Raw genomic sequence first — 14,642 nt, 5'->3', positions numbered from 1 at the left:
GTTCGCATAGCGTAAGCTTTACGTCTTACGTTTGAAAGCTTCATATCAAAGAGAAACTTTGTTCATACCGGCGTACGCACCACGGATGAACTGCAGCAGAGGAAAACGAATACGTAAATACGCTTATGAATTTTGAAATTTATGATGATAGTACAGCCTGTAAGATCCTCCAGTATTTTAATCAATGTCGCTGCATTGATGTACCGCAGCACGTCAACAATTATACGTATTACCTACATGTAATAACATCAGTTCACTTAGCTGTAGACTAAAAGTAAGGTATAAAATACACCGTCACTAAATTCAACCGACTGACCGACTCAGGAGAGTACTGAGGAGCTGGTATTCCCAAGAGAAAATAAAGTATTCGTCTACGGAGAGAATAGATATTGCGGGCATGCTTTGTACCGGAATGCTGACGCCCAACAATAAAAGAACCCCTCGGAGGACTCGGGCGAAGCTAAGGCTTGGGGGAGCTGTCGAGAGTGCTGACCGGGAAGGAACGCGCAGCATGCCGAAGAAGAACTAACAAACGGACGAAAGTCAGGCCTCACAAACGCGAAAACCATGGATTGCTCATTGGCGCGAGTAGGTAGATAGGAAGGTAGGAAGGTAGGTAGGTACTAACACCGATGGTCGTCGACTGCCAGCGATGATAAACTGGGTGGCATTACGAATTCATCGGGACTTGAAACCACGATGCATGGTCAAAATCCACGAAGGCTGTGGGTAAAGGATTACCGTCCAACGGTTGTGATGGAAACGAGATAGGAAGAGAGGATTTTCCATCGAATGAAGGCGTTCGCGGTGTCCGTTGAACCGTAGAGTCGTCGTCGACAACCGTTGAGAGAACCTGCTGCGGTAAGTGAAAAAGTGAGAGTGGGTCCCGCGGCTCAGCGTCCAAGTGCATGGGGCTAAACTCCAAAGATCGTAAACCGCGTAGGGCTAACAGACCGCGACAAGGACGCGAAACCACCGCAACCGTTCTTGCTCAATGAATGGGACTTTGTAACTCACGACTTCCAGGATGACCTTTGCCTGGAAAGCCGTTTCTTTCACACGTACAGCAATGACATGCGGTAAAGCGTCGACCTTCGACGTCGAGAAACGCGTTTTCGTATACCTGGTGTAAGTTAGTCCACGGCTTTTGCCAGTTCAACGCCGCTTATTCAACGAAGGATTTCGCTGTTTCGTCTTATAGGTTACAGTTAAGGTAACGAGAACCGAAAGATCGGTCCCAGATTTTCTCTGATCTTTCAGAGGTCTGAGAAGCATTCGTGAACACGACAGACTTCTTTCTTCTTCAAACAACTTTGTGTAATTGTTTTTAATTTCCGTTTCGGACATTATTTTTATACGCTGTTCATGAGCACGAACGAGCTCGAGAATCGAATGCCGCGTAGAGTGAATTTAATAGTTTGAAATTCCCGAGACATTGGATTAAAAGTTTGGGATCCTCTTTCCAGGAATTCTTTTCAAGTTTCAAAGACCATTGTATAATAACCTGAATCCGGGCTCAATCATAAACCAACCACGATCTTGGGAGAACATATTTAGCCGCAATTAGACACGTTGTATTATTGACATTAAAGTTTACGGTACCGGAGAAAGAGTTAGCACAATTCCGTTGGTACAACGTTGGGAGGTCACAGCTATGTTTGTGAGAGATCATAGAACTGTCGAAGAAAACCGCAGGCATGTTGAAACATCATTGCAGTTTAACACGACATTTTGGAGATATCATATATAAGTGAAGAGTGAAGGGAAAAATATCCGGAAATTGGAAGAGGTTTCCAGCTGTAAGTCATTCAGCGCAATGATCGTGGTTCACCAAATAATTGAGAGTCAAATGAATGCCGTCACGGCGTCAAAGAGTCGTGTCATTTAGTTCCGTGCGTCAGACATTCGCGCTTTCGAAGAGCCATCAACTTCCCTCCCGGTTACATCCGAACTCTGCTGACATTCGCGCATTCGAATAAAATCTGCGATCTCGCAGGGAATTAAAAATAAGAGAATAAAGCACAGCCCCATCCTCTGGCGACCGGCGTTTCTTAGGCGTTACGTAAACTTGGAATTGGTGGGAGGAGGAGGACCTTGGAGTACACGTGGACCCAGAACGACGTTTCTCTCTCGCTGTCTCTCTCTTTCTCTCTTTTTTCTCTCTCCCTCTCCGACTCCCTCGAGGTCATGCCAGACTTTGCAGATATTTAAATAATGAATCGCCGGCGTTTCGTTTTGCGCAGGCGTAAGTTATATACCAGTATTTCACGACACGGTGTGTCGTGTATATCTATCAGTATCTTGTATACGCATCGGCTTTGTTAGAAAAATGAGAGCAGCTTTCCTTATCCTATCCTTTCCCGCGGACCACTCGCTATTACACGTATATAACCAGCCAGAGTTTCTACCGATCAGAATTTGGTGTATCGTTACTCTTATTCGCTCATAGGACAATAAGCCTTCGTTGGCAGGGCATTTAAAACGCAGGTAGCTACAAATGTCGCGCCTCCAACGTTTTCAATCAACTTTTACGAATTTTCCCTATGCATATGAAGCGAAAACTCAAGGATCAACCGGGTTTGTTGAGACCACAATGCGCTAAAGTCCCTCAACAAGGATCGAACCAGCCATTCGTGATTTCAATTTGATTTTCTTGCATCGCATCTTTCTACACATCAAAAATGAGACGCAGTATATAGACGGTAAAAGCTGGCAAGTATCGTACATAACCGTTCGACATTTTCCTCATGATTTCAAGCAAGTCGTACACTGACTATTCGGAATCCCCGGCGTTGTCCCATTTCCCGGTAGTCAACTGCGCCGAGGATGAGGTCAAGGAGAGGGTATCGGTCCTACACAGATCAGGCCTACCAGTAAACGGTTCTACAAATTCGTTCCTACAAGTTCGTTTCTCCAGATTCTTTTGCGAAGGTTCGTTCTTACATGTGGCGGTCCTACAAGTCCGCTTCTCCGGAAATATTTCTATAGAAACAAGTCTGCAGGACGTATTCTGTAAAATATTTGCCCTGTAGAACTCATTTCTGTAGAATTGATCGTCCTTCTCCGAAACGAATCTGGAGAAACGATCTTGTAGGACTGCCGCATGTAGAATCGAACTTGTAGGACCACAACTTATAGAAACAAACTTGTAGAACTGATCAGTTGTAGGACTGATCCGCGTAGAACCGGTCCTTTCCCAGGACCAGCAACCCTGGTGGTGGTGGTCGGTTTGGAGGACCGCAAAAACGAGAAATCGGCGCTGGTTTATGCGCCTGGTAGGTTCCGGTGTTGGTCAGTAGGCAAAACCGCGCTGTTACGGAATCGCGTCAGCCAAAAAGGTGGTAAAAGGATTTCGTCTCTGATGAAACTGCGGCTGCTCGTGAGAAAACCGATGTTTTCGATACTCCGTAAACAGGGTGAGAAATTGATGATCTGCGACACTGCGCGCGAATCTCCGCGTAAGTGAGACTTTGTCGAAAAATAAGGGTTGAGATGTCCGGGCAGAAGAAGGACAGAGCCTGCAATTTAACCACCGTTCAACCGTAGGTTATATACATTTTCGGCAAGCTGCACGACGAAGCGTAAAGAGAGATACTCGCGGTATCTGAAAATAACCGAACAGCTAGCCGGTGGTTCCATATTTAGCTTGAGTGTTGGGCCGGCTTCTCGTAGATATGCCGTCGACGTCACGGCCATTTGGCTCATTTGACATTTAATACCCCACGTGCTTCCGCTTCTCCTTGTATTCCACTTTCCTCGGGGCCCTACTGTCCCAATTGTCGTCCGCGCGGACGAGCGAAGGTATTAGGCGAAACGGCTAAAGATCGCAAATTTGTCCGCTCCGTTTTTCGACAGTCGCAGGATGAAATGTCCGTCGGGTAATTAGCACGTGGTCGGCAAAACACGTGCCTCAGCCGTCGAGCTTGCGTTATTCGTTGCTATATTTTCCCACCGGAGTTTTCTTTGGCACAGTTCAACCGACGTCAAGCTCGATAGTCGAGCAGACGTGTGTAAGGGACGTTTAACCGGCCGCAAGGCTAACACGCGCCGGAACGTCGACGGCGGTTGGATCCACTCGCGGTGTTCGTCGAGACGACGTCGCTCCACGCCCCGCCCCTTTGCAATTTGCAAGCAGTGTCAACGACCTATTTCGCTACGCCGCATCGTGACGTCACGGGCTGGGTAGGCAGATAGGAAAAGGCGGGTAGGTGGGTCACGCTTAATTATTCTTTTCGCCACCTTCAACGCCGTCAGGGCAACGCTCTCCCTTCCAACATTTCGCCTCCGTTGCTGTGCACCGTTACAAAATTTAAAGGACCGAGGTAAAAAAATTTGCCGTTTAATTTCGATCAAAGACACCGCAGCGGAAAAACGTCAGGAAATCCGAAAATTTCTAAACAAGATAAAAATCATTCCAAGAAATTATACGAACACCTACAAGTTGACCTGTCAGTAGCTACTCGCATTACTTTTGAAAGATCCTTTGAAATCCTTGCTATATATACTACAATATAATACAGTTTACAATTATTCACAATAAACTTATCATAAAAATTTACTACACCCGTGTAACTCGACCTGAACAATAATTATGCTCGCTAGAATCGTCGGTGTTGCTTTGTGGTGAAACCGATACAGTGACTCTGCACCTTTTCTCTTCTATAATAACCAGAAAAATCACACCTGAAAACCACACAGTAACAGCTGAATCACACGTGGTTCTGCACCGCAGATCCCCGGACGATAAAAAAAATTCATTTCAAATTATTGTACGTATATTAAATTAAAGTTGCTCGCTAATTAATGTAGGATTATTTCGACAATTTACAACTATTTAATTTCAAATCATTATTGTTGCTATTAGAGTGAGTAAATTATATTACATCTGGGTACGTATCTCCCTCGCTATATATACCCAGCGTTATACTTTAACCCGATAATTCAGTTTTATTCTTCTCATACCTACTTACTTGTTATTCCTTTCCTTTTTCTCTGTCTATTCACTTTACCCTACTCTGCTCTAGTTTAATCCAATTTACGGGTAAGCCGCTTTGTACGCTACGTCCGGACACTTCGAACCGTTCTCTTAGGACACCCGCACAGTCTGCTAATAAGCCTAATGTCCGGGAGAATGTATATCAAATAAAACGTCATACTTACAAACTTAACATGTGTACCTACACGCATTTTCTTCCCCAATCACGCTGCCTGCGTATCCGTAATTATCGTCTTCGACCGTTTAATTCCAAGGTGACAGGGGCTCGCCCGTTTGCTCACGATGCGACGACGGCTCGTGTAGACATAATTTGCAAAAACGGAGCGATGCATTTTGCACTTTGTTGGGGGGGGGGGGGGGGGGGGGGGGGGGGGTGAAAAAACACATGACGTGATACGGCCGCCGCGGATATTCGAATCTCATCAAGTTTTACCGGGCCGCATAGCGTGTGACGGGCGAAAAAGCCCGCAAGTTCAGAGGTCGATCGTACATGCAGACACGTGCATTCTCGATTAATCCTGTATCGCGAATCTGCCTCTCTGCAATTTAACTGCAGCAGTTGCAGTTGCACGAGCTAAATGCAAAAACGTGGTTAAAAAAAAACTAAATTAAAAATTCGCATACACGAGCAATTACGAGGAACTATCGGAAAAGTCCAGACACTATTCCGAAGCCCCGAATCAATCGTTGTCATCAGCTTTGAACTGACCGAAGAGAGCACGCGTGACAATATCAGAGAAGAGAGGTATAATTGTGAAAATGAAAGAAAAAAAAATTAAACTCTAACTGGTCACACTTGGATAGAATCGCCTAATTGTGACACAGGGTCAACATTCACCCCAGCTCGAAAAAAGTTATATCCTGCTTCGACGATGAGTTCTAAAAACGTAAAGAAAAATTTCTAGGTATCGTTTATGGGTCGCAGAAAAAACTCCTTCAATTTTCCTAACCAAAATCGGTTCTTTAAATGTTGTAAAACATCGGTAAAGGGACTCTACAAGGAGTCTGAAAAATGTGTGGAATGATATCAACCCCGAGTGATCAATTAGGGTTAGAAAAAAATAAATAATAAAAAAATAAAAATGTTGATGTAAATACCAACCTGGAAAATTAGATTCGTCGAGTCGAGTCTAAATCTGAGGGGTTGGACGGAGGGAACTAATCTTAGCACGGGATTACGTAAGGTCCAGTAACCCGCGGCTTAAATTTAGTAGTAGAACTCGTCGCGAGGCTAGACCAGAGTAGACAGTTGTTCGCGTCTCTCTCCCGCATTCTATTATCTTCATTTAAATATCTGCGCGTCATTTTTTTGTCATCCACGTCGTTCGCGCTTGTGCAACGATATCGCTATTATTTTTTACATTACTATTTATTATTTATTACTATTAACATTTCCGCACGATTACCCGTAGCCGATAATGCCGTCACGTCTGCGATCGAGGAGCACACACAAAAAGACAGACGACAAGGATTGTAATTGACGGAGAATCGCCGGTATATTGAGACGAGGAACAAATTTCACCCCGAATTCTTGCACGGCACGCGCGCTTTCCGAAATCTCCATCATCACCTCCTCTTCCTCTTCCTCATTTTCTTACGCGAGCGTGCAGACGAGACAACCTAGATTTCCCGACCGGATTCCCCAAATAATCGGACGAATGCATTGCACCTGTTCTCACGATTCGTCTAATGCGCGCAGGGACGTTACATTATGCGCATATAGCCGGTTACACGGATCCGTCTCGCGTCTCTTTCGGTACGCCACCACGTGTGCGGCTAAAACGCGGATATACCTACACATCTACCAATGCATAAATATATACTGCTCTGCCGCAATTAACGACGTATCGGCGACGATGTATGAATCAATCGGAGATTATTATCCGCTGGAACGAGTGCAAACACGACAAACTTTACGTGACGAAGAAATATAATATTGTTATCGGTTACAACGACGGTAATCGACGTATTATCGTCGTTTCGTGCCATTTCGTTAAAAAGAAAAGAAAACATTCCTGTCATATATTTATAAACTTGTATATTTCCCTACAGTATCCAGGTTACATGAATATACGTGTATCGGTATATCAGGTGTGAGAAAAGGATGTAAAAACATATGTCCGGAAAAAGACTGTGCGTGCGTGTGTGTGCAGAGAGAGAGAGAGAGAGAGAGAGAGAGAGAGCGAAAGATAGAGAGACCGGCAAGAGCGGAATTTATTGGCATATTAAATAGAGAGGCAGAAGTTGGAAAGCCTCGTTATCATTGTATCCATTATTCCGTATGTACAATGATTATACAAGTACAGACAAAGTATATACTGGTGCGCAAGCCAGAGCTACGCGTTCTTTGAAATTCAAATATCCGACAATTTCGCACGCGTGTAGGTATAATATAAAGCGTTCAACTGTAACGGATCGGAATATATTTTCCGCCTCCGGTACAACACCCCGCAGGGGTATTCAATGTACGTATGTGCATACATACCGCTACGAGGGCGAAAGAGAAAGTCCTTTATAAATAAGTCACAACAGCTATAATGTTAAGTACAATAAATGCGAACAAGTTACAGCCGTGACTCGTGGTGTAATAACCTATTACTCTATGGCAAAACGATAAAATGCACGCTTTGCCATTTCGTTAAAAAGAAAAGAAAACAAGACGAAAAGAATAAACATCTCAAACAAACTTGAGGGAAAAATTAAAATATATTCGCGATGCCGCTGCTAGAAGAGTCGCGAATGTAACGACAGCGATTGCGATTCGGTCTTTGAAGCATCAAATGGTGCGTGTCATTCTCTACTACGACAAGAAGACCGAACGAACAGGTTACAAACCGCTGAGAAACAACAACTCTCGCACGTGTTTATGAACGTGCGGCATATTGTATGCGTTGTTCCGTACGTGACGTCAAAATGCGAAAAGGGATCTGCGCAACGCCCTTGAGCCAAAATCAAGGTCGACCCCCACCCTCCCCCTCCTATTCTCTTACCCCATGAATAATGTATCGGGAAATCGTGACTTTCGGGACCGACCACCGGATCCAAGATGGTCACTCAAGCTACCGCGAGTTGTTGCGGTAGCACCGGTCGGTGACATTCAACTATATGCCAATTAAAACGACTATTCAAGAATTTTTATATTTATTCCGCGGACCGGGCGCCGATCGACGCTCCAACTTTTTCAAGCATCTGCCGGCTGCCTGTCATCCGTAAGAATTTATCAACTCTTTGGAAAAAAAATTCCAAACACCGCTGCGCGCACGCCTCTTGGCACACGTTCAGGAAATTGATTTGACTCTGTTGAAAATTTTATTATAAAAAAGAATAGGACTCGTCGTGAACGCTTATTCTAAATTTTTTAGTCCTTTACACTGACGCATATAAGTATTTATAAAATACATAACGATTATAACGATGAAACAGTTAACTTCAACTTGATCAAGTAATGGGAAATATAAAAATAAATCGGTCACCTCTTGTAACAAAGATTTCGTATAACAAATTTTCGTCATTATTGTAAGATTTGATCAGACGATTAATACGTTTGTCAGTGGGTCGTGCGTACGGTAAAGTAAGACGATAAAAATAATAATACTGTTCTAATCGTGCGTTAGTCCCGTGTCTAATTCCGAATATGCAAAAAGAGAAAAAAAAAAAACGTCGAAATCAGTGCTTCCAAACAAGAATCTCGAGGCGTATAATATATAAGGCGATGATACGTTTAAGTGTAGGTAGGCACCTGGCGTCGCCATAAAGGCGTTGCCCGCAACAGCGTCTGTGCAGTGACAGATGCTGTCAGTTGCACGTGGGTAATTACGTCGCTGTTGTAAATTGTGTCGCTGCCGGTGCGGCGGAGGGGGAGGAAGAGCCGAGTGTGTTATACGTACAAACACACGTCTACAACGTGCATGTATAATGAGAGTGGGCATCGTGTAGTGTGCAAGGCTTAGCAACCGCATCAGCAGCAACAGCAGCAGCAGGATTTGTCGCGGATAACGACGCTGCTCTCGCTAGCTCCGTTGTTTATCTTTAATTTACATTTGCGGGTTAACTATATGGTTATTACAACTTGATAAGAGAAACCTGTCAACTGGCAAGCTCGCTGCCTAATGACGAAAAATTATCCTCTTCATCACACTGCAGCGCGACTTCTTATCTGCCGTAATGGTTTCTTTTTTTTTCTTTTTCTTTACACATACGATATTTCAGACTTTTGAAACTGTTGCGAATATATATATATATGTATATGTATAATATCGTAAATGTCATGACTATACGTATATCAAGATGTTTAAAACGTATATCCGTAAGCACAAGGATGGTTACGTCTGCCTCGTGCGTATTATATTTATATCTATACAGTCCTTTGATACGGTTTGACACCATGCCGTGCAAACCCGATGCTGATGGATGGATGCAAGTTCACCGATACATATATCGTGTAAACACGAACTAAGATGCGTCTATTCTTCATTCATACACGCGATGCGTATGACATGCTGCTGGAGAACCCGCGCACGCTTCGATCGTAAGTAAACTAAATTACTTTCCTGTCTCGTCGAATGTACATGACATATACTCGTATACATGATATGTGACTCGAGAGTATTAATCGTCGCGTTTCGATGAGATTAACTATTGCACAGAAGATTGGATAGACCAGGATAACAATAATCCATCGAATCTCTATGTGCCATGAAATATCACGTTCAATGAACGTGGAATTTAATTAATGACGTATCGTCGAAATCACTGAGCAAGAATGAGATGTTAGAATTGGTATAAAAAAATACCGTGCAAGAAACGCAATAATATTACAATAAGTTATGCGGGAAATAAGTTTTAACGGCGGTGACGAAAACCGCAGTAATCGTGAGTCAAGGGTTAGATACGATTACGATCAAACCAAGGGTCACGGTGAAAAAAACCAAGAACAAATATCATTGAAATATGTTAATCTTCGATAACGCATGCTGAACCTTTTAGTATTAGGCACATACCAGTTGATACGTATACATCCGTGTATATAACACTGCAGGCAAAGATGAATAATTGTAGGAAAAAAGAGAAGCACCAACTGCCGTCGACGGCGATTTTAATTGGCAGTTAGCGAATCCACTGCCAGAATAACTCGTATGTGGGGATGAGCCGAAAATTTGGCTAACAAAGTGTTGGCGGCAAGTTGGCAATATATACAAAAGCAGCAGCAGCGAAGTGCAGAGGTTGGTTGGTTGGTTGGTTGTAAGCCTGCGGGCTGCAACCGGAGTTTCACTGGCGTCGTGCATAAGGCGGAAGACAGCAGGCTGCTGGCTGGCGACGCTGCTGCTCATTTGTATGTATTAATACGTGTATATGCAAATAGTAAGACGGATAAATAAATAAAGCGTAATTTGGTCGATGCCTGCGACCATGGGGCAGTAACGTCGAACGAAGAGGACACAATTTCCATCCAAGATCAAAGGTTAAACTGGGCAAAGATATACTATCTTAGACGAGGCTTAAATAAAATTAGACGACGGTATTTTATATACCTAAGCATATTGAATGTCGATATTTTATTTTCTTCTACTTTTCCACTGCATTTTAGTTACAACCCCGTTAGTTACTGTAACTCTCTCTCTCTAGGGATGTCATCTAGGGATGTAACTTCGATCCAAGGGGAACGGTCAGCTGGATCCGGGTGCGCGCCAGTGGGAACAAACAAACGGCGTACAGATTTTTACTGCCGGTGTTCTGAAGTCACACCATCCTCTTTGGCAAACGATAAGCAAAGCAACAATTTATGCGTACGCGATGTTACGTAGGTCTGTTACGCGTAAACTACGCGGCCTGCGAAAAAAAACGCTTCATTTTTTCCAACGCCGTAAACGCAAGGCCCAAAGAATGTTAGTTCGAAATTCCATTTTCGCATGATAAGATAAATAATATTAACGTTGATACAACGCTCTCGAGTACTCGGCGCTTCCAAGGCTACTAGCTCGTCTCCGCGATATCAGTTAACGCCGAAACCATCCAGGTAATTGTACGTTCTACACTTGTCGTGAATGTAACGGAGATGTGCGCTCGAATCAATCTATGAAAGCGACTATACGCGATGCAGTATTTCGGCTCACGGATATTCGAATACCGAATCGCTGAGTGTGAGAGATTTGCCTCGATGATAAAACTAGTAGAAAGAAACAAGATGAATGAATAGAAACGAAGCGCGATAAATCGAGTTGCGGGAATTGAGCGATAAGGAAATTGTCATGTTTCAGATGTATCGAGATCGGAGGAAGCAATATACAAACAGGGGCGTTTCCGCAACGATAGCAAGTATTTCAATATCTGTAAGAATGAAATGAGTACGTCATAATAAATGTTATGGGCGAAAACTACTCGCTGAGGGAAGAAAATATCCTTAAGGCAAAACGAAAGTAAATCTAACCGTTGATCGTTAACGAATGACAATTTATATGGGCTGAAAGCGGTCGTTGAATTCGAGAACCAGCTTATATGTACACATAGTGTGACAAGCCTGCTTTCAGAATATCAGGTGCAAAATATATACGTATATATAATATATGTAATTTATATATATATATATATATATATATATAAGTTGTGCATACATAACCGATGCAATTTCACATCGATCCGGGTGATTTGCTATCTGTCGGACGTTTATCGCCAGCCAACTTGCGACATTTCCTATAGTAAACAGCTGGGCACTGTGACTTGAGAAAGTGTATGATGTCTGACACCTAATATCCACTCTCCCTGCGGGAATGGCTAACAATTGTGTACATGACCCAAGGAAATTTGGTTGATGCAGGATGGATGAAAAAAATTTGCGAAATAAAATAAATTATAAAAGATGAAAGAAAAATCAAGAGCTATACGAACATCTGGAAGCTATACATGCGTTGACAACGGCAGGAGTTTTACATCGAATGGATAAAGTGAGGCATACACTTACGAATAAATAAAAGAAACGGATAAAGAGACTGCAAGAGCACAACTGACACCTCGTGTACTTTTTCTACCGTAGCTAAAATGAACCGCCACGTGAAGTGCATCGCGTCTTGCCTGCACATCCAACGGCGCGGAAGATCATCATAATCATCATCGTCACCATAATTATCATCATTGCCATCATAATTATAATTCACGTCTTACGCAGACTGTCGAATAGAGACAGCTGCGAGTTGAGCAAGAGGGAGAAAGTTTCTCTCCTGCGACGATCAACGGTCGCAAGTTTCATTCCACTCCGCTTCAACGAGCATTTCTCCGTTCATTTTTTATTTCTTTTGCATTTTTCCCTTCGTTCTTCCTTTCTTTCTTTATTCATCCGAAGGACCAACGCAGCGTCCGTGACACGTGTCGGTTGAATGAAAAGTTGCAGAAACAAAACAAAAAAAAAAAAAATGTAAAACAAAAGTTAGAATAAAGTTGATGGAGAGAAAAAGAAAGAAAAAAAAATGCACGTGCGCGCATATGTTAGTGCAGCTTTTTCCCCTGCAGACATCTATATATTTCTTGCTACTAAATTCCCTCCTTGCAAGGGGTTAGGTACTCTCCGCGTGGGTTTGTTGACTGCTGAATTCACGGATGGTGAAGATCGGCGGCTATACCTGAATACGTCGCGAAGAGAAGCCTTGACGTTGAAGATGAAGCAGGAAAATTGATATAGAGAGGAAAAAAGGAGCAAGAAAGGTTGACACCGCCACTGGTTATAGACTTATTTATGCTGCAGTCGGTGCAGGACGCTGCAGTGGCCGTGGCGGCGTGTCTTTCTGCTGCTTATTGTGAATATGTATATTAGACCTATGTATGTGTATATACCTAGAAAATTTACTACGCTATTACTACAGTTCGCTCGAGCGTATTGTTTCGTCACGCGACTACAGCCGCACACTTCTCTTACATGAAATTTCATTCACTTGCCCCGCTGTCCGAGCTGCACGATATTACACACACACACACACACACACATATACGTAGTAAACATCCGATGCAGAGTGAATAGACGAGGCCGGTGGATACGTCTAATTTATACAATTTCAGCCTCTATGCGCCCGCTCAAGTCTTGCAGGTCAGCATATTGCAGATTACCTTTTTCGCTAATTAAACTCGTTAATCAACCCAAGGATGGTAATTAATAATTGATAATTAACGCTTTGCTACTTGCGCGTCTCTCGACTCGGATGCGTACAATAATTAGATATCGTAACGTCAAGTGTCTTGGTATTGTTCCGTGTCCGTTGAGTTTATTTGTTTTCATTTTTGTTCTCATTTTTTCTTTACTTCCTCTTACTTGACCATTTTTATTTTATTTTCGGCAATTTTTTCCCCTATCAAGTATGAAAAAGGATTTGTTTGCCAGTTATTATAGATATGGAGTCGTAGTAATAAGGGGTATAATTGTAAGGTTTAATGCGAGTATAGCCATCACCTCCTTCCTCGTTCTGCTCGAGGGCAATTCCCGCCTGCTTGCCCGCTTTCCTCCCACTATCGTGTCTTCCAGACCGTAAAGTAAACGTATAGTTAATTGCCGAGGAGACGTTATAAGGTGGTGTACTCCGGTTATGCTCCTGCCGTCTGCAGTAACGATCTTATATTAATATACCAGTCTCGAAGGTCTTCGTTGTGAAAATAACCCGCATCGTAGAAATTAATAATTAGTTAACCCGAAACGCGACCCATTGTTGCACGTCGCGTAGCGGCAAGTCGAAATTCATCATACAGGATGTGATGGATAGGATTTTCCGTCATCAAAATCGTGCACCGGAATAAAAATTGAAAGAAATCGAAAAGTTTACATTAAGATTGCCCTTGATTTTGAATGGTAAAATTTCCCGACATTTCCCGATTTAAAATTCTAATTTTTCAATATACCCTTTGAGTCTACAGAAATACAAATAATAAACAAGAAATAAATATCATCTATCATTACGAATCGTATATCGGTAATTTTCAAGTCTATTTGCTCCACTCGTAGCCAACTTCTCTCATTCGGAATTGTACTCCGAAAAGATGGAAAAAAATAAAAAAAATTAAAAAAAAAATGAATAATCAAAAGAAGGAGGAAAAAACTACATCACCTAATAGCTCGTTAATTACTCGTCGTATAATGTAATAACCCGTCTCGTGTACACCGCTCCGCGTGTCTAGAGCACAGTCCGAAATCAAGCCGGTTGAGTGGTTTTGAAATCGTATTAGAGGCATAAAAACGATACCCGTTTATATATATATATAAACAATATATATATATATATATATATATATTGAACACAGCATACAAACGATATATCCATGTACAATCGGCGTCTAAGTCGATAGCAAAGTTTATTGTTATGACTATACGTATGCATACGTTCACGTATGTTTAATTGTTTATATACCGTATATGTATTTCGTAATTGATATACGCGTAAATAATTTTCGGCTGCAGCAGAATCAACTCGCTAATTCCCATCTCTTTTAGATTGTTAATTTCTTTTCAATTTTCCGCTGCTTATATAGCCTAAAGAGAAAAAGTATAATAATTTAGCGAGCCATAAAAAACTCTGGAATATATATATATATATATATATATGTATATACATGGTGCTAATTGTGTAAACCGCAGGTGGAAGACCAGATTGCTGCTGCTGCTGCCATGCTT

The 14,642-nt window shown here is 42.5% G+C and overlaps 1 protein-coding gene across 3 annotated transcripts in view; it reads right to left on the bottom strand.

The window, feature by feature from the left end:
• LOC124308962 (homeobox protein TGIF2-like) overlaps nt 1-14,642 on the bottom strand; it is an 82,039-nt gene that overhangs the window by 7,622 nt on the left and 59,775 nt on the right. The window lies entirely within an intron of this gene.

This window comes from Neodiprion virginianus, chromosome 1, assembly GCF_021901495.1.
Source record: "Neodiprion virginianus isolate iyNeoVirg1 chromosome 1, iyNeoVirg1.1, whole genome shotgun sequence".
Lineage (NCBI taxonomy): Eukaryota > Metazoa > Arthropoda > Insecta > Hymenoptera > Diprionidae > Neodiprion > Neodiprion virginianus.
The sequence above is the reverse complement of the archived record's forward strand: the minus strand, read 5'-3'. Positions and strand labels throughout refer to the sequence as shown.